The sequence below is a fragment of the Poecile atricapillus genome, chromosome 19 (assembly GCF_030490865.1).
Source record: "Poecile atricapillus isolate bPoeAtr1 chromosome 19, bPoeAtr1.hap1, whole genome shotgun sequence".
Classification (NCBI taxonomy): Eukaryota; Metazoa; Chordata; class Aves; order Passeriformes; family Paridae; genus Poecile; species Poecile atricapillus.
The window spans coordinates 10752590-10777503 of NC_081267.1; the positions used below are offsets into that span (position 1 = coordinate 10752590).

Sequence of the window (24914 nt, forward strand, 5' to 3'; positions counted from 1 at the left end):
CCTTTCTAGACAAGCGTGGTAGGAAGATTTCTCCAGCAGCTTGGCTTCATGAAGATTTTCTGCCTCTGGAGCCCCATGCAGGTATGTTCTCACTGTCCCAACAAGGAATAATCATTGACAACCTGGCAGGAACCAGGTGACAGAAGCTTCTGTGGCTGTTGAGTTACAGGTGTGTCTGCAGCAAGGACATTTCAAGCTCCTTTGCTGGTTGCTGCACACAAGCCCAGCTCCCATCACAGGGGTGAGTGGTGTGTCCCTGGTGATCCCACAGGCTGAGCCCTGGTTCTGTGGTATCCATTCATCTGAAATGGAAATACTTTCTGTTAAGGTTCTCTTAAAGGGAGGAACAAACCTACAGAAGACAAGATGCTGAGTGAACTGGATAGACGCCATGGTGGGTCCATGTCCCTCAGCCTTCTCCTGAGACTCAGCAGCCGGGGGCTTTCCCTGCACATCTGGACACGCCATGGCTGGCACAGCAGGAAGGGATCCATGTCAGCGTCACTGCCCCACTGCTGCTTTCATGGCCTGCAGGGCTGTTTCCCAGCCTGGCCTGGCTGCAGCTTCTCCCCAGCCTCTGCAGGAAGGCATTTGGCATCAGCTGACAGGGGGCCCAAACTGCAGCACAGGCCATGCACACTTAGAGATCCCTTGCAATTTCCCAGTCTCAGGGTCGATCTGGTGTAGGGGCTGTTTGGAGGAGGGAGGGCCCTGGCCAGCCCCAATAACCTGGCCTTTCTCCTGATCCTTATCCATGACTTTGACAAATATTGCCTCTTGAACATGCCACCTCCCCAATGGGGAATGGTTCTGTCTGATCCAGCTGTGGCTCTTCCTTTCTCCAGATATGAACCCAAAGGCTGTGCTGAAGGCAGCGTTTCCCGGAGGAAGCAGTGGCTCATGGGCAGCCTCTGCTGCAGGAAGGGAGGCCATGCCAGGCACAGTCCCAGGAGCTAATTGCTGTGCCTCTGGGCCTGAGCCCTGCTGAGGCTTGAGCTGCCATCTCTGCTACTTGGCAGTGCCTGCCTTTCAGGGATTTTGCACAGAGCATGGAAAAGGTGTTGAGAATGTCCAGAGCCAGTCCAGAGCTCTCTTCAGGCCCCTCTGCAGCTTTGGCCATGTCCATTGACATCTGGCTCCCACGGCCTTACCTGACCCCCTTGCAGTGCCCAGTTCCCTAAGGCAGAAAGGGATCCCAGCACACCATGGAATGGTTCTGATCTGTGCTCCCTTCTAGATTGGGATCGTGACATGGAGCATCTGCAAGTGCTGGTAAATGGCGGTTTGAAGACCTTGCCAGATGCTGGAGGCAAGTTCTCAATGTCCCTTTCTGCACAGAATAATCAGTGTCAAGGTGGCAAGAGCTCACTCATGTGCCATTTCCCTCAAGAGTCTGAAGGTTGATGGATTCTGGAAACCTCGCCCCATTCCCTTCTGGAGCCCTGAGTGATCCCACAGCATCGCTGTCAGTGGGAGGAAGGAGCATTTAGCTGTCAATCTTCTTCCCATGTGCAATGCCAGTGTCACCTTCCGTTTGCTCTGTGCAGCCATGGAGAAGAGCAGAGAGGGAAGGGCTGGGCCCAGAGCTGTGCCCCGGGGCTGTGCCTTGTGTGGCTCCTTTCTGGCCCCAGGGAGCCTGAGATGCTCCTGCTCCAGCTGCCAAGCCCTGGCCCTGCCTGGGGCTCAGTTCAGAGCTGCTGGCAGCTCCAGGGAGTCCTTTCTCTCCTGACTGCCATGCAAGGGGCTCCTTCCATCCCATTGTGGGGCCACTGCAGGCACGTGGTCCCCCTGCTCCTGCTCCTGAGTGGAAGGCAGAGATAAGGGAGTGCCTTGGAGGGCAGCAGTCACCCAGGTGCACTCACTGTCACTCCAGCCTGAAGAAGAATCTTCAGCAGTGTCACGGGAGCTGTTCTGTCCTGACTTTCTTTGCAGATGAACCTGATGATGAAGATGATCTGGATTCCCCGTCCATATCAGTTACTGAGCCTGGTGATGAGGAATATTCTGAGGGTAGGTGAAGGCCTTTCCCCCTGGGAGAGCTGCCAGCTCAGAGCCCAAAGCTCGGCCAGGGCGGCATCGCTGCAGGTGCCAGGACAGAGCCGTGCACGTGTGTGCCCTCGCTCTGTGTGATCCTCTCACTGCTCCTGTGGCTCAGTGCTGCCTGTGCAGATCAGCAGAGATGAGAGAAGCTTCTGTGGCTGTTGAGTTACAGGTGTGTCTGCAGCAAGGACTTTCCCAGCTCCTGAGCTAAATTCTGCAAGCAAGCCCAGCTCCCATCACTGGGGTGTGTAGTGCATCCCTGCTGACCCCACAGGCTGAGCACTGGTTCTGTGGGATCCATTCCTGGAAAATGGAAATACTTTATATTATGGTCCCCTGAGAAAGAAGAACAAACCTATAGGAGATACTAATGTAGCAATGGGGGAACTCAAATATCTGGACATAATCCTGAATGATCTGGAGGGACGCCGTGGTGGGTCCATATTCCTCAGCCTCCTCCTGAGACTCAGCAGCCGGGGGATTTCTCTGCACATCTGGACACAGTGTACCCAGCACAGCAGGAAGGGATCCATGTCAGCTTTGCTGCCCCACTGCTGCTTTCATGCCCTGCAGGGCTGTTTCCCAGCCTGGCCTGGCTGCAGATTCTCCCCAGCCTCTGCAGGAAGGCATTTGGCATCAGCTGACAGGGAGCCCAAACTGCAGCATGGGACGTGAACACCCTGAGATCCCCTGAAATTTCCCAGTCTCAGGGTAGATCAGGTGTAGGGGCTATTTAGAAGAGGGAGGGCCCTGGAGCAGCTCCAAAACCCTGGGCATTTTCCTGACCCTTATCCATGTCCTTGACAAGTATTGCCTGGAGAAGACCAGCACAGCACAGAGAAATTGTGCCATTCAAGCTCAGGGGGTTGAGCAGTCTTGTGCCAAGGGGTGGCAAGGTGCCTGCAGGCCCCAGCTCTGGGGGAAACAGAGAACGTCCTGGCTGTATCCAGCGTGCTGCCAGCTCAGCAGTGGAGCACAGCACAGGCTCACGCTGCCCATTGCTCCCACAGATGCAGCTGGCACCACCAGACAAGCTAACAATATCTGGAGAAGCATGAGAAGAGTTTTTTGCTGGGGAACACAGTGTTTGATTAAGTTAATGGCCATTGTGGCTGGTGGAGCAATTTTCCTGATGATGTGCTGTGCTGGAATCTGGTATTGCCGGAAGAAAAAACGGTGAGTGTTTTGCTGATCTCTGCCTCAAACAGTTTCTTGAAAGGCTGCTCATAGTCAGGAAACATTCCCAGTGAGGCTGCTGTGGACTTGTGGCTTAAGTTCTTGGTTGCCCAAATAACTCTGCCGAGAGTTCTGCAGCTGCCCAGGCCTTTCATTGGCCTCTTAATTGCTGGGCCTTGTCCTGGGGAGCCCGCTGGGGCTGCAGCCAGTGCTGGCTGCCACTGAGGCTGCCTGGCCAAGAGCAGCCCCAGGAGCAGCGGGCAGAGGCAAAGCAAGGTGGGCAGGAGAAAGAGCGGGGATGAGATTGTCCTTGAAAGGCAGAGGTGCTCTGGGGCCTGCTCCTGGCCAGGGACCCTGCCCAGAGCCATCCCCTGCTCTCCAGGGCCTTGAGGGGCAGCTGTCCAGCTGGGCCAAGCTGTGCCAGCAGCTCCAGCCGTGCTGGGGAGCCTTGGCAGCTCTGGGCCCTGCTGTGCAGGAGGGTCCCTGTGTGCCAGCGGCAGCTGGGGGCCTCAGCCACCTCTTCTCTCAACAGGAGCGCCTCTGCAGCTTCAGAAGAGCAGGCAAAGATTTTAGTCCGAGAGAAGCTGACCTGTTATCCTCGCTCTTCACATCTCTCCCCATCTGCTGTGCTGCAGCTGCATCCCCGTCTTGAGGGCATCCCAAGACCCACACCTCTCAAGCGAGACCCTCTGCCCCTGAGCCCCCTGGCCCTGGTCCCTAGCCAGGACTGAAATTGGGCAGCCCCTGTGCACCAGAGCAGGGGCTGGCCCATGTTTTTTGTTCTAATAAAGAGATGGAGCTGTCACCCCAGTGTCTGGCTGGTACCACCAGCAAAGCCCACACAGCACCAGCCCTGGCTGAGCTCCATGTCCAGGAGCAGCCGGGGGTGCCCACGGTGTGGGCAGGCAGGAGCCAGGCAGGGGCTGCCGTGACCAGTGTTGGGGCACTGAGGGGCTGGGGGAGCCCATGCTGAGCGTCCCTGGGCTGTGAGGGCACATTTCCTTCAGTGGCATCACCTGGGCCTGCACCTCATGAGGCACACAGGGAAAATTTGGGCTCTCTCCTAAGGTGTGCAGGGATCCCCCATGAGGAGTGCAGTGGGGTTAGATTGAGAGGGTTTTTTACTCTTCTCAGCACAGTAAAGGGGACACTCTTGGCCGAGTTTTGCAAAGCTGGGAGGAAGCCTCTTGTGAGCCCTTGGGCCTGGCCTGTGGGCACAGCGGGCAGGTGGAGCCCATCCCTTGAGGCCAGTCCGGGCTGCTCGGGCCGGGCTGGGCTGGGCCAGGTGAGCCGGGCCATTCTCTGGGGCACAGGAGGCACCCGGGGCTGTAACTGAGGCTGTGGCTTCTCAGCCTGAAGGGAGGCTGGCTCTGCTGGTTCAGAGGGCACAGCTCAGATCCCAGTTACCTTTGTAAAGCTGCTGGGGAAGTGTTGAGGGCAGAGAGTTCCAACCCTTCTCACTGGGAAGCTGGGCTGATGCTGTGGGTTTTTTTAATTTTTTGCCCTCTAAATTTGTGTCCTGGCAGAAAGTTAAGTTTGCTTGCTCTCAGTAAGGCCCCTTTTCTGCTTGGTGCTATTATAAATGAAATTAAAATAAGACAACAAGAGCTATTAGGTTAACAGCAATTTAATAACAAGGGAAAAAAAATATACAATTTAGTGAATTGAATAGAAGGATACAATTTAATAAAAGAATACTATTTAGTGGCCTGAATAGCAATTTGGTATAAAAGGAAAACAATTTAGTAAAAGAGTACAATTTAGTGAATAACTTCAGATACATAGATATATATTTGTGAATATAATTTGCCAGTAATTATGATTAAAGTATAAGCAAAACTGACCAGGGTACAGGGAGGGCTTCTCACCCCGCCTCACATACCAAAACAAAGTAATTCAAACTAAAATTATATACTGTATGCTTATACCTATTCATTAATGTTTCCCATAAGTCTCCTCCTATTTCCAATTCATTGATTTAATATCACTATTCTTCATGGCACATGCTTCACTTGTTGCTAGGGGGTCTTCTGTCTTGTTTTGGTGGTTTTTTGGATGAAGGCTTACACTCATCCTCGTTGTCCTCTGGATAACCTTACAGGCTGTGTGTGCGTACTAAGCGTTGTGTTATGTAAGTAAGCATTGTACTCCACTAATTAGTCTTATATTTTATAATTTTCAGGCCCTATGCCTAAAGTCATTCCAACTTCATTCATCTCAAGGTCAATTTTGTCTTAGGGCATTTCTTATCACAAAACTACATCCTGTACCTTAATTTTAACATGTAACATCTGTAGGGGGGCTACATCTGCCTTGTAACACCAATTCCCTTGATTGCTCCTAATAATAACTTTCCAAATAGTTACAATTCAGTTAGCACTAATCATTTCCATTTATTACAGGAGGGTGTGAAAACAGGAGCATTGTTTGGTGTGGCCTCCTCTCTGCCTTTCACACCTTTCAGTGCTTTGACCCAGCCAAGAGCTTTCTCCAAGAGTGCAATGAAGCAGCTGTTCCTGCTCCCAGCTCTGGCTTTTTCCAGTCTCTGACCCTGACTGGTTTTGTCCCTCTTGCTGTGCCCTCTGTTCCCCCAGGGGGCTGCCCCAGGCTGAGGGATCAGATCCAGGCACTGCTGCTGCTCCCTGGGGACCAGCCCCAGTTTGGTTGTTGCTGTCAGTGCCAGCAGAAGCGGTGGCTGGAGCAGCGGGTGCTGACAGTGCCCCAAGGCCCGGGGCTGGAGGGGTCCCTGGGCTGGGGCTGGGAGGGAGCTGCCCCTTGTTCTCCCTCTGCCTCACGCAGAGCTGGGCCGGGCACAAGTGGGGCAGCAGAGCCAACAGGGAGCCTGCGAGTCTCTTCCAGCCGTGCCTGCTCAGAGTTTGGCCTTGGAGCTTCAGGTGGGCAAAGGCAGCTGCTCTGCTCCCTCTGCGTGTCCCCGTGTTCAGCAGTGCTGCTCCATCAGTCTGTGCCCAGCAACGGGGAAAACCTCAGCCCTGCAGGGCCAGGAGCTGCCGGGCTCTGCCTGAGCAGCTCAGCCAGCGGGAAGGGAGCTGCTCCACACGGGAACCAGAAGCAATGGACATGCCTTTTCTAGGACATGTTTTCTGTAAACAAACAAACAAACAAACACGAAAAAAATATGAAAGATACAAATTACTACCAAATGTGTAGTGAAAAATGATCTATAACTCTGGAGTAAGAAAGAGGTAACTGATTTTTGAAAAAGAGAACTCAGATTTGATTTTAGTTACTTAGTTTGTACACGTGCTAGTGGAAAGGATCCATTAGCTGCCTTTCTTTACAGATTTGATGGATGTTTTCCAATATTAAGATATTTTACACTGCAGTTAAAGGAATAGGAAATTGAAATACATGTTCTTCATGACTGTGTCTTGAGTGTAAAAATTTTGCACTTTGAAACTTGGACCTAAAGTGTTGCAAGTGGAAGTGATAAATCCCAATGGACTGAGTGAATGCAGCTTTTCCTATGGGATGTGCAGCACTCCAAGGACTTCCTCAGTGGGGCTGTGGGTGCTTGGAGCTTTGTCCTGTGCCACTCCGGGATGTCATGAAATGGGACTTCACCTGCCACCAGCCCAGGTCACGCTCTGCCAGCCCAGCTCCTTGGACCTTGTGTCCCCAAAGAAGACACAAGGTGTTTCTGCTGCTCCACCTTTGCACAGATCCACAGAGAGCTGGGATTATCCCAAGTCTCGTGTCTCCATTGTGCCATATTCCTAAAGAACCAGCAGCCCATCCCGATGAATATGGTGAGTTATGTGGATGGTTGTCAGCTCCCTTTCCTGCCTAGAAATCCTGAAACTGCTTCTAAATGCTGTTCCCTTCAGCTCTTGGACACCTACTCCCACAGAGCTGGGAAAAAAAATCCCCTGGCCATGGCTTACAAGGTGAGTTATGCCAAAGTTAGAGCTCTGTGGGAAATCTCTATCCATCCCTATCCTTTTAATATATCTGTACGTGGGGGTGTGCATGGATGTGTCTTGTATGGAAAGGAAGGAGTGTGCAAACAACGTGACTGACACTTTCACTCTCTGTGTTCATTCCATACTCATGGGTACCAAGATATTATGGAAACCTTTGCAAGGACAGACCTTCTGTCCATGGATACAGAGACATCCAAGAGCCCCTGGCACAGACAGACCCTTCTGTCCATGGATACAGAGACATCCAAGAGCCCCTGGCACAGATAGACCCTTCTGTCCATGGATACAGAGACATCCAAGAGCCCCTGGCACAGACAGACCCTTCTGTCCATGGATACAGAGACATCCAAGAGCCCCTGGCACAGACAGACATTGCTGCTCTTCAGCCACTGACAGGATGAGTCCCTGAGACTGGGGCTTGGCCTTCCTCGTGGTGAGGGGCATCAAGGAAGGCTGCAGTGTGATGGAGACTGTGATGGGCTGGGAACTCACTGGGGGAAAGGAGGGAGCAGTTGTGAAGTAAAAGGCAGGTGGGGGACAGAACTGTTCAGAGAAGGGCTGAGCTACAGCTTGAGCAAGATGAAAAATGTCATTTGGGATCATCCCAGATGGATTTCATTTCAGAAGTTATGGAACAAGTTTAATTTTTGGGGGGTGTCATGTTTTCCCTTGGAGGTGGACACTCTGCAGACTTGAGCTGCATTGCCAAAATGCTCCAGTCTCTGCTGCAGGTCACACCGTTTCTTCTTTGGCTGATCCCGGCGCGGTGCTGAGCCCAGCAGAGCCCTGGCAGAGCCCAGAGCAGCCTCAGCATCCGCAGAGCCCGGCTGCAAGGAGAGAAAGCAGAAACCGCCCGTCAGCTGAAGGCTCCTGTCCCCTTGTCCCAGCCAGCCGCGGTGCCCAGGCCATGCTGGCCGTGCTCAGAGCTGGGCCCAAAGCTGCCCATCACTGCTGCCTTTGGGAGCAGAGCAGGAGGGCAGGACATGTGCCCAGCCTGCAGCCAGCCACGGCAGATCCAGCCCCTCAGCAGCTGCCCAGAGCGGGATGCTCCTGTGCCCGCTGCCATCTCCCAAAAGCTCCTGTCCCACCCATGCCAGGGAGATGAGGACCCACCTCACACCATCCGCTGCCAGAAGAAAAGCTGGTCCCAAACGATGTCCTCAGTCTTCTCCAAGGGCACGGCCCATCCACGCCACAGCTGGTCCCAAGCACTTCCTGATCCAGACTGGACCCCACCTAGAACGCTTCCTTTAGAAAAACAAACAACAAATTAATGAAAATAGATTACAGACAAAAAGGGGAAACCAGAAAAATGGTAAAAAATCTTATCTCTGTCAGGAGCTTGAGCAAGGCCCAACCCCTACATTCTGGGGAAAAACCCACCCATGGGTGAGGGAAGCCCATGCTTGCTCCCTTTCCCCCTGCACTGTCCCCCAAAATCACGGTGATCCCAAAGCAAAGCAGGGGAGTGGAGCAGCCCAAGCCCTTCCTTGCCTGCACAGCAAAGCAGCCGTGCTCAGGTTCTGGAGTCCCACCTGTGCTCCTGCCATGGGGGTTTGTTTGTGTCGGGCTGGCTGCCCCAGCCCCAGCCCGGGGCACGGTGGGTGGTGGGGGCTGTTGGCAGGGCCAGGATCCCACTCCCATTTCGTAACCACCCCAGCCCATGTCCCCAGCCCTGCCAAAAACCAGCTGGGCAGCCACTGAGGAATCAGTTGCATCTGCCCCAGCAAAGCGGAAACCTTTGGTTCCCGGCCAATGCACAAATCTGGGAGCATCCCCCTGGGTCTGGACTGACCTGAAAATTCACTGTGGAGCCTGGCTTTGAAGAAGGTGCCAGAATCAAAGTCCATCATCGCCAGCTGCCGCTGGCCAGGTGGAGGAAGAGGATGTCATCCTTGCTGTTTTCCTCCATGTCTCCAGCAGCAGCAGCAGCCCCACCTGGTCCAGCTTCTCCAGGGGCTCCTTCTTCCCTGGGGTGACACCAGGCTGTCAGGGTTCTGCCCAGGGCCCGGCTGTCAGTGAACCAGGACAAGCAAAACCAGCTCAGATGGTGCCCACCAGTGCTGGGCAGAGCAGCTCAGCTCCAGCACAAGGGCTGTGTGTTCCCATTTGATGAGCCCAGTGCAGTGACACAGGCAGGACAAAAAAGTCTGGGTTTCTTTGCTGCTGATTGCCAGGGCATGTGTGGAGCTGTAACTTACCAGGTCCCTGCATCACTGTGCCTGTGGCTCTCTCCCTTCTTCTAGGGCTGATGAATATCCTGCATCCAGGGATCATGGAACAGGTCTTCTAATGAGGGCCTGTCCAAGGAGTTCAGGGATAAACACCACCTGATCAGAAGCTGGCAATCTGGGGAGAGAAACCACAAACCACTGGTCAGTTGGAGAAGGCTCCTGTCTGCTTTGTCCCACTATTCCCGTGCCCAGGCCATGCTGGATGTGCTCAGAGCTGGGCCTAAACTTTCCCATTAATTTTTTTGTTTTGGAGGAGAGCAGCAGAGCAGGACATGTGCCACCTCCTCAGCAGCTGCCAGAGCGGGATGCTCACGAGCCCGCTGCTGTCTCCCAACACTGGTGTTCCCCCTGTGCCCAGAGATGAGGATTCACCTTGGGAGAGCCGTTGTGGCAGCAGGAGCTGGCCCCATCTGATGTTCCTGCCCCTCCTGAAAGGGTGCTCCCCGCAGACCATCTCGTGCAGCAGGATGCCCAGGGTCCAGACGGTCGCTGCCTTGCCATGGTACCACCTGAAGTCGTTCCATTCCGGGGGGCTGTATGATGGTGTTCCTATGGAATATGGATGGAGCTCATCAGGGGGATGCTGCTGCTCCCAGAGCCTGACCCCAGCATCCCTGGGCATGTGGGGGCTTCCCCAGTGGCCCATGGGGTGACCTGCTGCCCTCTCGCCAGCACCTGGGACTTGGGTACAAATCTGTGGCTGGAAATGAAGTCACTGGTGCTGGAAGAGGGCAGCAGAAACCCTGGCAAGGCCCGACCATGACACACAAAGGGAAATACCCACTCAGTGCTGGGGAAAAACCATACCCACATCCTCCCTGCTGGCATTGCCCAAAACATATTTTGAACCAAAGCAAACCAGGTGAGCAGAGCAGTCCAAGCCCATTCTCAACTGCACACCAAACCAGCTGGTGCACAGGTTCTGCCTCCCCCTCTCTGCCACCCCTACCCATGGAGGATTTTGTCAGGCTGCCTGCCCCAGCCCCAGTCCTGGGAGAATCCCTCCTGCCACACCCTTGTTGCGCCAGGAGATGTTGGGCCAGGAGATGCTGGGACCAGAAGCCTACCCCTGTGTGGGCTCACCTGCAAATTGAGTGTAGGCTCTCTCCTGAAGGTAGGTGCCACAGCCGAAGTCTATCAGTTTTGCCTCGCCGGTGTCCAGGTCAACCAAGATGTTGTCCGGTTTTATATCTCGGTGCAGGACCCCGCAGCTGGTGCAGTGCCGCACGGCTGCCAGGACCTGCCGGAACAGCTCCCGCGCCTCTTCCTCGGACAGGAACTTCCGTGCCCGAATGAAGTGCCGCAGGTCCTGACACCGCTCCGGGCGCTCCAGCACCATAACAATGTAGCTGGGGAGCTCAAGCCACTCCAGCAGCTGCACCACACCGGGGAAGCCTGTGGACACCTTGTCCAGCAGCACTATCTCCAGTGGTGCGCTGGTGCCGTCGGGCTGCGTGAGGAGCACGGTGCTGTCAGTGGGGCTGAGGCCGTGCCAGGGTTCGGGAAGCCCTCAGCCAGCCCGGGATGCTCTGTGCCCTCCGCTGGCCCCATGCCCGCTCTCCCTCCAGGTGTCCTGGCAGCTCCCACCCTGCCGGGTCCCGGCTCATCCCCGCCCGGCACGCCCCGGCTTCTGCCGCTGGCCCCGCTCACTCACCAGCTCGCCCCAGTGCCGGACGCGGTTCCGTGGCACCTTTTTGATGGCCACCTGTAAGCCAAAGGGAACAGCGGATTCAGCTCAGCGCCTGCCGTGTCCAGCCCCATCCTACTCCTCCGCCCGCTCCTCCTCCTCCGCCCCCTCCGCCCGCTCCTCCTCCTCCGCCCGCCGCTGGCCCCACCGCTCACCGGGAGTCCGTCCGAGAGCCGAGTGGCTGCGAAAACTCTGCCAAAGCCAGCAGGGAACCCACTCGGTAGCGCTGCTGCAGGGCCTCCTGCGCCTTCCCTGGGGAAGAGACGCGGCCGTCAGTGCTCGGCCCGGGGCCAGGAACGGCCCCCGAGTGCTCCCCGACCTCCCCGGGCCGGGCATCCGCAGGCGTTCGCTCTTTGGAACGCGACAGCGGCGGCTCGGGGCCGGCGGCCGCGCTGCTGAGCGGCGGAGCTCGGGCCGGGGAAGCTGCAGCGGAGGCGGCGGCAGCGGCCGCGCCGCCTGTGTCCTCCGCGGGCCCCGGGAGGAGCCGGGGCCGGGGCCGGGGCCGGGGCCGGGGTCGGGGTCGGGCCAGGCGGAGCCAAAGGGCAGCGATGCCGCCCCAGCCCCAGGCAATGATGCCCGCCCAGCAGCGCCAGCGCCAGCACAGCCAGAGCTGGGCGGAGGCGAGACCGCGGAGGGATGCTCGGGGCCGGGGCTGGGGCCGGGGCCGGGGCAGCCCCGCCCGGGGCCGGGGGCGGACCGGGGGCATGGCCCGGGTGGGCACGGGGAGAGGGAAACTGGAAGAGGAGGGGACACAGGAAAAATGCGACGGGGATAGGGTGCGGGACAGTGGGAGAGGGAGAGGAGAATTGACGGAGTCAGGTAATTCGCTTTTTGTCTTCTGCTGCTGCTGCCTCTGCTGCTGCCGCTGCCGCTGCAACTGAAGCACCGGGACCGTTTGTCCCCGTGTCCGTTTGTCCGTTGCCCGCTCGGCCCCGCCCCGAGCCCCGCGCTCCCCGGGCAGCCCCTGAGCCTGGCCAAACACGGGAACTTTGCCCTGGTGAGCCAAGAGCCAGAGTCTTGACTCCTGCACAGGGGCACAGCAATGCCCTTGGCTGCTGCTGTGCCTTGTCCCTGCTGAGGGTCAGACACTGTCTGAGCACATTCCCTGAATGCAGAATTTGTACCTGAGCCAAGCACTGCACTTGTGTCTCCAGCATTGCTTTCCAAGTAAAACAGGGGAAGGCAAACTGGGTGTAGCTCATGGTATTTTACAGTGTCTAAAACTTGCCGAGTCTCAGATCTTAGAGGTGAGATCCATTTGGAATGAATGGGATGGAGAACGTGCAAGATGGAAAAGGAGAGCATAAAAATAAATAGAGAAAAATAGAGAAAAATAGAGAAAAACATACAGGTTGTTTCTTTTGGTTTTAATTTCATTTCTTAAAAAAGCTGTTTCAATTTTCCCAAAATCTTCTCCCCAGTCCCGTCTGTCCTTTCCAACAACCTGTCCTGGAGAACAAGGCACAGCTCCTGTCACAAGATGTGCCCCCAGCTGCAGCTTCTCTTGGCTTCCCACACTGTGAATGCAGCACAACTCTTGCAGCAAAGCAGGACAAATATTTGAAGAACTTGACAACTTGTTCTTTCTTTTCCTTATGGACAAGGGAGTTGTGCCATTGGTAAGGTTTTCATTGTTCCTCTTCTAGCCAAAGAAAACATGATGGGCTACCAGGAATTGTTGGGGAATACAAGCCTGGCTGAATGTGGAGAAAGAATCTCCAGAGCCTGCAGCCAGCAGTGGAGAGCTCATCATTCCAAATGCCCCATGGACATCTTGAAAGTGATCTGGAATGTGAAGATGGGCTGACAGAGGGAGTTTGTTTCTGTGTTCAGTTTAGATGATTCTACATCTCTTGCAGTGGGAGAAATCAAGAGCACAATCAGCTGATGATAAGCACCAGAACATGATAAGCTGGAGCTCTCAGTGGATGAGAGAAAGACAGTGAAAAGGAGAAATGCAGGGAATGACTTGGTGAACTTTGTATGTAAGAAGGGTCATTTTTTCTTAATAATTCCCAATTCATTCCCTTTGCTTTTGTCCTTTTTAGCAAGGCCAATTGGATCTCAGATTCCCCATGAAATGAGAACCCTGAGCTTGTGGAACTGCCTGAAAGGTGCCCTGTTTCTTTTTCTTCTGCTGCTCAGAAGAAACAATGAAGCGAGTTGGGAAGTTCTGGTATTTCTTTCTCCTGGTGGATTTTTTCATTTTATTTGCCACTGCAGAGGCAATTTCTGTGATGGCCTCTGTCAGTTGATTCTATTTCAGCAGCAGCAGCAACAGGGCTGTGTTTGAGCACTGCAAATGTGACCTGTGTGGCTTTAATTCCCCTTGACTTAGTGCTCAGGGACGTGGGAGCATTTTGATCTCTACTGATCGTGATGCCTGAAACAAAAATCCTGAATTCCCTGTGACAAAAGCACAGTGGGTAGCACTGATTGAAAGAGGCAATTGCAACTGTACTGCTAAAATTCAGGTGGCAAGCAGAAGAGGGGCAAGAGCAGCCGGGATCTACAATTGCCAAGGCAAATTTAGATGAAATAATTTTGTGGGACTTTTCTGGAATTTGGTGGGATGTTTCTGGAATTTGGTGGGGTTTTGAGAAGATTGAGAGATTTTTTTAAATTTTTTGCAATTTTGTGGGATTTTTTTTGAGTTTTATGGGATTTTGCAAAAGTTTAAATAATTTTGTGAGATTTTTCTGGAATCTTGAGGGATTTTGAGGAGACTTGAAGAATTTTGAGGGACTTTTCTTGGATTTTGTGGAAATTTGTGGAGGTTTGGTGGGATGTGTCTGGAATTTGGTGGGGTTTTGAGAAGATTTCTGCAATTTTGTGGGATTTTTCTTGAGTTTTGTGGGATTTTGTGGAGACTTGAAGAATTATGAGGGATTTTTCTTGATTTTGTGGAACTTTGTGGATATTTGACGGGATATTTCTGGAATTTGGAAGGTTTTAGGGAAGATTTAAGGAATTTTGTGTGATTTTGTTCTGGAACATTAAGGGATTTTGAGGAGACTTGAAAAATTTTGTGGGATTTTTCTTAGATTTTTTGGAAATATGTGGTGATTTGGTGGGATGTTTCTGGAATTTGGTGAGGTTTTGAGAAGATTTAGGGAATTTTGTGAGATTTTTCTGCAATTTTGTGGTATTTTTCTTGAATTTTGCAGGATATTAAGGAGATTTTGTGGGAGTTTTGTGGAATTTTATGGGATTCTGAGAAGACGAAGAATTTTGAGGTATTTTCTTAGATTTTGTAGAAATTTGTGGGGATTTTGTGGGATGTTTTTGGAATTTGGTAGGGTTTTGGGAAGATTTAGAGAAAATTTGTGAGATTTTTTTCTGGAATCTTGAGGAATTTTGAGAAGACTTGAAGAATTTTGTGGGATTTTTCTTAAATTTTGTGGATATTTGTGGCGATTTGGTGGGATATTTCTGGAATTTTGTGGGATTTTTTTGTACTGTTGTGGAATTTCCTGGAATTTTGTGGGATTTTGAGAAAATTTTAAAAAATTTGTGGGATTTTTCTGGAATTTTGTGGGATTTTTCTTGAAATTTATGGAATTTTTGTGGAATTTAGTGGAAATTTGAGGTGATTTTGTGGGATGTTTCTAGAATTTGGTTGGGTTTTGAGAAGATTTAGGGAATTTTGTGGGATTTTTCTGCAATTTTGTGGGATTTTTCTTAGATTTTCTGGGGTTTTTCTTAGATTTTGTGGAAACTTGTGGAGATTTTAAGAGACGTTTCTGGAATTAGATGGGGTTTTGAGAAGACTTAGGCAATTTTGGGAATTTTTCCTGGAATTTTGAGGTGTTTTGAGAAGACAAGAAGAAATTGGTGAGGGCTTTTTCTTAGATTTTGTGGAAATTTGTGGAGGTTTTGTGCGATTTTGCTGGAATTTCCTGGAATTTTGAGAAAATGGAAAGAATTTTGTGGGATTTTTCTGGAATTTTGTGGGATTTAGAAGAGACATAAAGAATTTTGTGGTATTTTCTTAGATTTTGTGGTATTTTGTGGAGATTTGGTGGGATGTTTCTGGAATTTGCTAGGGTATTAGGAAGGTTTAGGGAATTTTGAGGGATTTTTTTCTGGTACCTTGTGGGATTTTGACGAGACTTGAAATATTTTGTGGGATTTTTTTTAGATTTTGTGGAAATTTGTAGAGATTTGGTGGGATGTTTCTGGAATTTGGTAGGGTTTTTTCTTGAATTTTGTAGGATATTGAGAAGATTTTGTGGGAGCTTTGTGGAATTTTCAGGGATTCTGAAAAAACAAAAAGTTTCTTGAGGTATTTTCTTAGATTTTGTGGAAATTTGTGAAGATTTTGTGGGATGTTTCTGGAATTTGGTAGGGTTTTGAGAAGTTTTTTGGAATTTTTTTAAATTTTTTGCACTTTTGTGGGATTTTTTGGGAATTTTGTGGCATTTTTCTTGATTTTTGTGGGATATTCAGGAGATTTGGTGAGATGTTTCTGGAATTTGGTAGGGTTTTGGGAAGATTTCGAGTTTTTTTTTCGTTTCTCTCAATTTCGTGTGATTTTTTTGCAATTTTGTGGGATTTTGCAAAATTTAAATATTTTTGTGGGGTTTTTTTCTGGAATCTTGAGGGATTTTGAGGAGACTTGAAAAATTTTGAGGGATTTTTCTTAGATTTTCTGGGATTTTGTAGAGGTTTTTGGGATGTCTCTGGAATTTGGTGGGGTTTTCAGAACATTTAGGGAATTGTGTGGGATTTCTCTGCAATTTTGTAAAATTTTTCTTAGATTTTCCTGGATTTTCCTTAGATTTTGTGGAAATTTTTGGAGATTTTGAGACGTTTCTGGAATTAGATGGGGTTTTGAAAAGATTTAGGCAATTTTGTGGTATTTTTTACTGGAATTTTGTGGGATCTTGATTTTTGTGGGATATTGAGGAGATGATGTGAAATATTTCTGGAATTTTGAGGGCTTTGGAGGAGACAAGAAGAATTTGGTGAGGGATTTTTCTTAGATTTTGTGGAATTCTGTGAAGGTTTTGTGCGATTTCGCTGGAATTTTCTGGAATTTTGAGAAAATGGAAAGAATTTGGTGGGATTTTTCCAGATTTTTGTGGGATTTTTTTTCTTGAATTATGTGGGATTTTGAGGAGATTTTGTGGGGTGTTTCTGAAATTTTGTGGGATTTAGAAGAGACTTGAAGAATTTAGAGGAATTGTCTTAGATTTTGTGAAAATTTGTGGAGATTTGGTGGGATGTTTCTGGAATTTGGTAGAGTTTTGGGAAGATTTAAGGATTTTTTAAAATTTTTTGCCATTTCGTGGGATTTTTCTGCGACTTTGTGGGATTTTGCAAAAGTTCAAGTAATTTTGTGGGATTTTTCTGAAATCTTGAGGGATTTTGAGGAGACTTGAAAAATTTCGAAGAACTTTTATTAGATTTTGTGGTATTCTGTGGTGATATGGTGGGGTATTTCTGGAATTTGGTAGGGTTTTGAGTAGATTTCTGCAATTTTGTGGGATTTTTTTCTGGAATTTTGTGGGATTTTGTGGAGACTTGAAGAATTTTGTGTGATGTTTCTGGAATTTAGTGGGATTTTTTTGTAATGTTGTGGAATTTTCTGGTGTTTTGTGGGATTTTGAGGAGACATGAAGAATTTTGAGGTATTTTCTTAGATTTTCTGGAAATTTGTGGAGATTTGGTGGGATGCTACTGGAATTTGTTGGGATTTTGAGAAGTTTCCTGCAATTTTGTTTGATTTTTCTTGAATTTTTTGGGATTTTGTGGAGACTTGAAGAATTTTGTTGGATTTTTCTTAAATTTTGTGTAAATTTGTGTAGATTTAGTGGGATGATTCTGGAATTTGGTTGTGTTTTTAGAAGATTTCTGCAATGTGTGGGATTTTTTTTGGGTATCTTGAGGGTTTTTGAGGAGACTTGATGAATTTTGTGTGATGTTTCTTAGATTTTGTGGAAATTTGTGGAGATTTGGTGGGATGTTTCTGGAATTTGGTGTGATTTTGGGAAGATTTAGAGAATTGTGTGGGAGTTTTCTGCAATTTTGTAGGATGTTGAGGAGATGTTGTGGGAGTTTTCTGGAATTTTGTGGGATTTTTAGGAAACATGAAGAATTATGGGGTATTTTCTAAAATTTTGTGGAAATTTTTGGGGATTTTGCGGGATGTTTCTGGAATTTGATGGGGTTTTGAGAAGTTTTCTGAAATTTTGTGGGATTTTTCTTGAACTTTGTGGGATTTTGTTGTGACTTGATGAATTATGAGGTATTATTCTTAGATTTTTTTTGAATTTTGTGGAGATTTTGTGGGATGTTTCTATAATTTCGTATGATTTTGGGAAGATTTAGGGAATTTTGTGGGATTTTTCTGAAATTTTGTGGAATTTTGTGGAGATTTGGTGGGATGTTCCTGGAATTTTGTGGGATTTTTTTGTACTGTTGTGGAATTTTCTGGTATTTTGTGGGATTTTGAGGAGACTTGAAGAATTTTGTGGGATTTTTCTTAGATTTTGTGGGATTTTGTGGAGATTTCATGGGATGTTTCTGGAATTTGGTAGGGTTTGTGGAAGATTTAGGGAATTTTGTGTGTTTTTTCTGGTATTTTGTGGTATTTTGTGGAGACTTGAGGAATCTTGTGGGATTCTTCTTAGATTTTTTGGAAATTTGTGGCGATTTGGTAGGATGTTTCTGGAATTTGGTAGTGTTTTCAGAACATTTTAGGAATTGTGTATGATTTTTCTAGAATTTTGTGGGGGTTTTCTTGATTTTTGTAGGATATTGAGGAGATTTTGTGAGATGTTTCTGGAATTTGGTAGGGTTTTGAGTAGATTTCTGCAATTTTGTGGTATTTTTCTGTAACTTTGTGGGATCTTTCTTAAGTTATGTGGGACTTAGTGGGGACTTGAAGAATTTTGTGTGATTTTTCTTAGATTTTGTGGAAATTTGTGGAGATTTGGTGGGATGTGGAAATTTGATAGGGTTTTCTCAACATTCAGGAAATTCTGTGGGATTTTTTTGGAATTTTGTGGGAGTTTTCTGGAATTTTGTAGGATATTGGGGAGATTTTGTGGGATTTTTGTGAAATTTTGATGGATTTTGAGGAGACATGAAGAATTTTGCGGTATTTTCTTAGATTTTGTGGAAATTTGTGGAGATTTTGAGACGTTTCTGGAATTAGATCGGGTTTTGAAAAGATTTAGGCAATTTTGTGGTATTTTTTCCTGGAATTTTGTGGGATCTTGATTTTTGTGGGATATTGAGGAGATGTGAAATATTTCTGGAATTTTGAGGGCTTTGGAGGAGACAAGAAGAATTTGGTGGGCTTTTGAGAAGATTTCTGCAATTTTTCTGGATTTTGTGGAATTTTCTGGGATTTTTCTTGATTTTTCTAGTATATTCAAGAGATTTTGTGAGATGTTTCTGCGATTTGGTAGGGTTTTGGAAAGATTTAGGGGTTTTTGGTTTTGTTTTTTCAATTTCGTGCAATTTTTTTTTTTTAGTTTTGTGGGATTTTGCAAAAGTTTAAATCATTTTGTGCGATTTCTGTGTAATTTTGATGGATTTGCTTGATGTTTTTGGTATATTCAGGAGATTTTGTGGGAGTTTTTGGAATTTGGTGGGATTTTCTTGAGACATCCAGAATTTTGAGGTATTTTCTAAGTTTATGTGGGATTTTCTGGAGATTTGGTGGGATGTTTCTGGAATTTGGAAGGGTTTTGAAAAGACTTAGGAAATTGTGTGGGATTTTTTTCTGGAATTTTGTGGGATTTTGAGGATACTTGAAGAATTTGTGTGATTTTTCTTAGATTTTGTGGAAATTTCTGGGGATTATGTGGGATGTTTCTGGAATTTGGTGGTATTTTGAGAAGATTTCTGCAATTTTGTGGGATTTTTCTGAAATTTTTTCGGATTTTCCTTGATTTTTATGGGCTATTCAGGAGATTTTGTGAGAAGTTTCTGGAATTTGGTAGGGTTTTGGGAAGATCTAGGGATTTTTGTTTTTGTTGTTTCAGTTTCGTGCAATTCTGAGGGATTTTTCTTAGATTTTGTGGGATTTTGTAGAGATTTTTAGGATGTCTCTGGAATTTGTTGGGGTTTTTACACCATTTCGGAAATTGTGTGGGATTTTTCTGGAATTTTGTTTGATTTTTCTGGGATTTTGTGAAATGTTTCTGGAATTTTATGTGGTTTTTGTGGAATTCTTAGGGGTTATGAAGAGACATGAAAATTTTGTGGGATTTTTCTTAAATTTTTTTGAAATTTATGGAGATATTAAAAGATTTAGGGAACATTTGGAGATTTTTCTGCAATTTCATGGGAATTTTTTGGAATTTTGTGAGATTTTCAGCCAATATAAAGGAATTTTTGGGATGTTCTTGGGATTTTGTGGGATTTTTTTGTATTTTCTAGGAGTTTTCTGGAATTATATGGGATTTTTCAGGATTTTTTGTGGGTTTTTTTCGGGGATATTGTGGGATTTTCCTGCAATTTTGTAGGATTTTTCTTGAATTTTGTAGGATTTTTCTGGAATTTTGAGGTATGTTACTGGAATTTTGTGGGATTTTTTTGGAATGTCGTGGAAATTGGAGTAGATGTTGTGGGGTGTTTCTGGAATTTGGTAACGTTTTGAGAAGATTTAGAAGATTTTGTGGCATTTTTTTAAAATTTTGTGTGATATTGAGGAGACTTGAAGAATTTTGTCGGATTTTTCTTAGATTTTGTGGAAATTTGTGGGGATTTGGTGGGATGTTTCTGGAATTTGGTGGGGTTTTGAGAAGATTTCTGCAATTTTGTGGGGTTTTTCTTGCATTTCGTGGGATTTGTGGAGACTTGAAGAATTTTTGGGGATTTTTCTTAGATTTTGTGGAAATTTGTGGAGATTTTGTGGGATGTTTCTGGAATTTGTTGGGGTTTTAAGAAGACTTAGGGAGTTCTGTGGGATTTTTGTCGAATTTTGTGGATTTTTTCTGGAATTTTGTAGGGTTTTGAGAGCATTTGGGGCAATTTTTATGAAAAAAACAGGAAAATAAAAGGGGTAAATCTGCTAAAATTTTGGTAAACAAAAGTGAAAAACAAAACCATCCAAAGGGACCTGAACTCCGCGCTAAATCCGCATGGTTTGGCCCAACATCAGCCAAATGGGGTTAAAATCATCCCAAGGGTTCCAAAGTGCAACCAAAAGGGCATAAAAATGCCCAAACTGGTGTAAAACCCACTCCAAATGGCCTAAAATCACCCTTGAATCTCCCAAATGGTGCAAGATCCACCCTGAAAGTCGCTGGTTTTGCCTCAAATCACCCAAAGGGCCCCAACATCCCCCAACCTGGCCTGAGACGGCCAAAAGGGACCTGAAATCACCCGAAAAGGGCTCGGTTCGACCGGCACCGGGACTGGGAGCGAGACCGAGATCGAGACTGAGACCGAGACTGAGACCAAGAACGGGCCTGAGACTGGGACTGAATCCGGCACCGGCACCGAGACCGGCACCGCTCCGGGACCAGGACTGAGACCGGGACCGGGACTGATACCGGGACCAGCACCGCTCTGGGATTGAGATCGACACCGGGACCGGAATCGGCTCCAGGAGTGCCCCGGGACTGCTCTGAGACTGAGACCGAGGCCAGCACAGGGACTGGGATCAACACCAGGAGCGCTCTGAGACCGAGACTGAGACCAGAACCGGGATCAGCACCGGGATCACTCCTGGAGCAGCACTGGGATCAGCACTGGGATCACTCCAGGACCAGCACTGGGGTCAGTACCAGGATCACTCCTGGAGCAGCACTGGGATCAGCACCGGGATCGCTCCAGGACCAGCACTGGGATCAGCACTGGGATCACTCCTGGACCAGCACTGACACTGGGACAGGAACTGCTCCAAGGCCAAGACTGAGACCAGGACTGAAACCAGCACTGGCACCGGCACTGAGACTGGCACCGCTCCGGGACCGAGACTGAGACCGGGACTGAGAGTGAGATGGAGACAGAGACTGGGACTGGGAGTGCTCTGGGACCGACCCTGGGACCACCACAGCTTCGGGACAGAGATCGACACCGGGACCGGAATCAGCTCTGGGATCGCTCCGGGACCACCGCGTTCACTCTGGGCAGTTTTGGCCATGCCCACGGGTGAGACTGGGAAGGAACTGGGAGGGACTGGGAGAGAACTGGGAGGGAACTGGGAGAAAACTGGGAAGAAGCCCTGGGCAGGGCGGGACCACCTCGGTTTGCATCGTTCTGGTGCAGCCATCCCGGTCCATGTGGCCCCGGTCCATGTGATCCCAATCTCTGGTGCTGATCCATACGGTCCCGGTCTGTGCAATCCCAGTCTGTGCAATCCCAGCCCATGGATCCCAGTCTGTGTGGTCCTGCATGGCACACACTCCAAGAGTCTGGAATTCCAGTTCCCAGCAAGGAAAAGCTGTTCCTGCCCTTGAAGGCAAAGCTCTTGAGAAGGGGCCGAGAGCCAAGTGCAGCAAGATCTTACAGTGACATTTCCCTGCCAGCCCCCAGAACTTCACCCATGCTTGTTGTAGCTCCTGGACTGGGAATTAAATCAGGGGAGGGTCTCTGGTGGGAGCTGCCCTGGGTGCAGGGAGACGCTGATGTCAGCGTTCAGGAACACACATAATCACAGATTGATTATATGCAGCTGCTTGATTGAAGCACATGGGAACTAGGGGTATCAGCAACCCAAATCCAGCTCCATCGTCTTTGTCCAAAGTGCACATATTTCTACAATTTCAGCTGTAGCAGTAATCACTATAACAACCTTATCAATATTGCTTCATTAATATTGCTTGATTAGCTTTATCAATATTGCTTCATGAGAGTTGGCTCATCCTTGTACGAACATGTACGAATCTTATCTCTGGGTGGGTATTCTGGAATTCCCAAGTACCAGTTCCTGTTACCGTGAACATTTCAGCTTGCTATACCATCCCCAATACCAGACATTCTTGCAGCCTACTTCTTCATGGTTTTAAGAAACATTTTCAGAAACATTTAATCACGTAGTAACAAGGCTTTCACTGCTGTGGTGTCACAGACAGTGGAACACTGGGGCTGTCACTGCTGTGGTGTCACAGAGACGAGAGCCATGGGGCTGTCACTGCTGTGGTGTGTGATAGATTGACATTTAAGTAAAAAAGATAAACAGTTAAAGAAGTTAAGGTTGCTGGAGGCTGATGGGAGTTTTTTCTCCTGGCCGATAACTGGTCATTTCCGAGAATTGACAGTAGTTTTGACCATTGAAAAGTGATATCAACCTGTGAACATCACCCTTTAAAACTTAAACCCAGGAATTTCTCTTTTTCTTTGGTTTCTGGCTTTTGAAGAGCTAACAGGGCTCTGGTTCAGCCTCATCTCCCCCAGCCCAGACAAGGCCGCGGGGGGAGCGGGGCTGGCCAAAATTCTGTGATTCCTGGTGGGGGATGGAGACTGTGAAGTGACAGGAGCCCCTTCCCAGAGGGAAGTACTCCCATCTGTCCTACTGCTCTGGCCTTAATGTAAATCTTTGACTTCATCAAAGGGTCATTGCTAAACAAAATGTTATAAATGCAAAGGCAATTTTGGGATAAAATCAAAGAGAAATTTATTAATAAACAATAATAAACAGAAACAGCGATAAAAACCCACAATAAAAAGAACAGCGCAGCGCTGGGTGGACAGGGGTCTACACCGGAGGTATAGGTTTCCCAAATCCACGTCTGAGCATCCTCAGGATTGGGGTTTTATAGGATTTTTAAGTCCTCAGGCCAAAATTCCAGGCAGGTTCCATTCACCAAGTGTCCTTGATTGTCCAGTGAATGGATTTCCTGACATAGAATGATGACATTATTTCGTGTCCGGCCAGAATCTCCTCATATGCAAAGGAGACTCTGTGTGTTGCAATGTTAGGTTTTTCATGACAGGGTGGTGGAATCTGGGTTGGTGCCGATGGGTATCTCGGCCGGGTTTCCTCCTTTGTTTCCCCTGATTGCTTTTTCAACACAGAAATGTTTGAGTCTGGCGAAGTCTTTCTTTTGGAACTTGTCTTTTTCCTATTGATCGGTTTCTCTACCCACTGGAATCCGCAGGGCGTTGCTTGGATCCGGAGGTAGATAATTTCCCGAGCTAGTGTCATTGTTTTCCTGATGATCCGTGTCCTGTGTGTTTGTTTGGGTTGATGGGCCGGTTTTGGTTAGTTATCTTGGGCGTTGCTGGCAATCAGCAACTCCTTGGCGAAAAGCTTCATCCCACTTGGGGGGGAGGCTTTTCCATGCTTTATATTTTGTTTTGTCTCTACAAAACATATCTTTCTTATATACACTCCGAATTTTTAATACAACCATAATTTATTACAGTCCCCCACCTAATAATTTATCACATTTAAAAATTCGTTATTTTCACACTTTCTTTTAAAGAAAAGTATCCTTTTCTTACTCTTTTTTCCATCATCATTTTTTCTTTGTCTAATTGTCAATTTTAGTGGTCAGCATATGTTCGTTTTCAAATTTTTCTAAGGCCCTTAATGCCTTATTACTCTCTTTCTCTTCTTCTGAAACCAGTAATTTAGAAAGAAGGGCATTTTTATCTTGTGATTTTTCCGGATCTATTGGGAGGGCGGCAATTTGCATTCCTTGCACTACAGATTGTATTAGCCTAACCAGACAAGGAATTAAACAAGGCACAAAGATGATTCCGGCTATTGAACATCCTATAAAGAACACTAGCTTTTTCCACCAAGCCCCTTGACCGAAAATTTGGTCCCACCAAGAGGCCTGTAGAATAGAATTCCATTTTTGAACTGGCACATGTGCCACTTTCTTGATTTCCGCAGCTAGTCCCTTTATAGTCTCGCCATAATCATCTATTTCCATGCAACACTCTGATTCATTGAATCTCCCGCACACCCCTCCCTCCTCAGCCAGCAAGTAATCGAGGGCCAGTCTGTTCTGGTAAACAAAAGCCCTCATTTGAGAATGTTGCCTTGCTAGGAGTTCCAGGGCTTCTGAGGTGTGATTGGAAACTACCTCCATTACCGCTTGCAGTCGAATGAGCCGATTCAGAAGATAAATGGGGGTTCTATAACCCCAACTGCCATCATTCGCCCAAGTGGCCGGACCATAGTATTGTATGATTCTCTCGGCCGGCCATTCCTCCTCGTTCCATTTCTGGCTCCCTCCTGCTATCGGTAATATCTTTTTTAGGTCCCTCTTTTGTCGAGCTAATGTTTCAAAGAGGGGAGCCCCTAGGGATTTACTTTCATCTTTTGGTAGGGTGAAGAAAAACGGCCGAATTAGTCCCAGTGTGCATGACCCTTTCCACTTCCGAGGTAATTCACTGTATGCCTTTTTCCCGCATATCCAGTAAATTCCATCGGGAGCTTCCCAGTTTTTATTAGTTTTTGCCGGATCCTCCCAATAATCCCTCAGGCCTATGAAAACATGGAAGGGATTGGCCCCCGGCTTCTTGTTCCAACATAATCCGATAGTCTCTACCCACTCGCAATTGTTTTCCCGATAGGAGATCCAATATCCTTCGGGTGATTCCGGGTGCCAGATTTTTGTTTTCTTTTCTGAGTTTACTGTGAGTGTATTCACACACGGAGTGTATCCTACCAAATCGGTAAACTCTTTTCCCTCCCGGCTAATGCAAAACGTTCCAATTATTCGGTCATCTATGACCCATCCTTCTGGCCTCCGGGTAGTTTTTGAGAATTTTAATTCTGTCCCTTTTAATATTTGTTCCGGGGTCAATCCCTCTCCTTTCCATGGCCACCTCTCCGCTGATTTTAAACCACCGCATATCCAGCAGTTGGATATACCTAATTCAGTGGCTATTTCCTGCATTAGATCAACAAACAAGTTT

At 48.0% G+C, this 24914-nt stretch overlaps 1 pseudogene; it reads right to left on the bottom strand.

Moving 5' to 3' along the window:
• Positions 1 to 24914, bottom strand: part of LOC131586381 (uncharacterized) — a 655697-nt pseudogene that overhangs the window by 266839 nt on the left and 363944 nt on the right.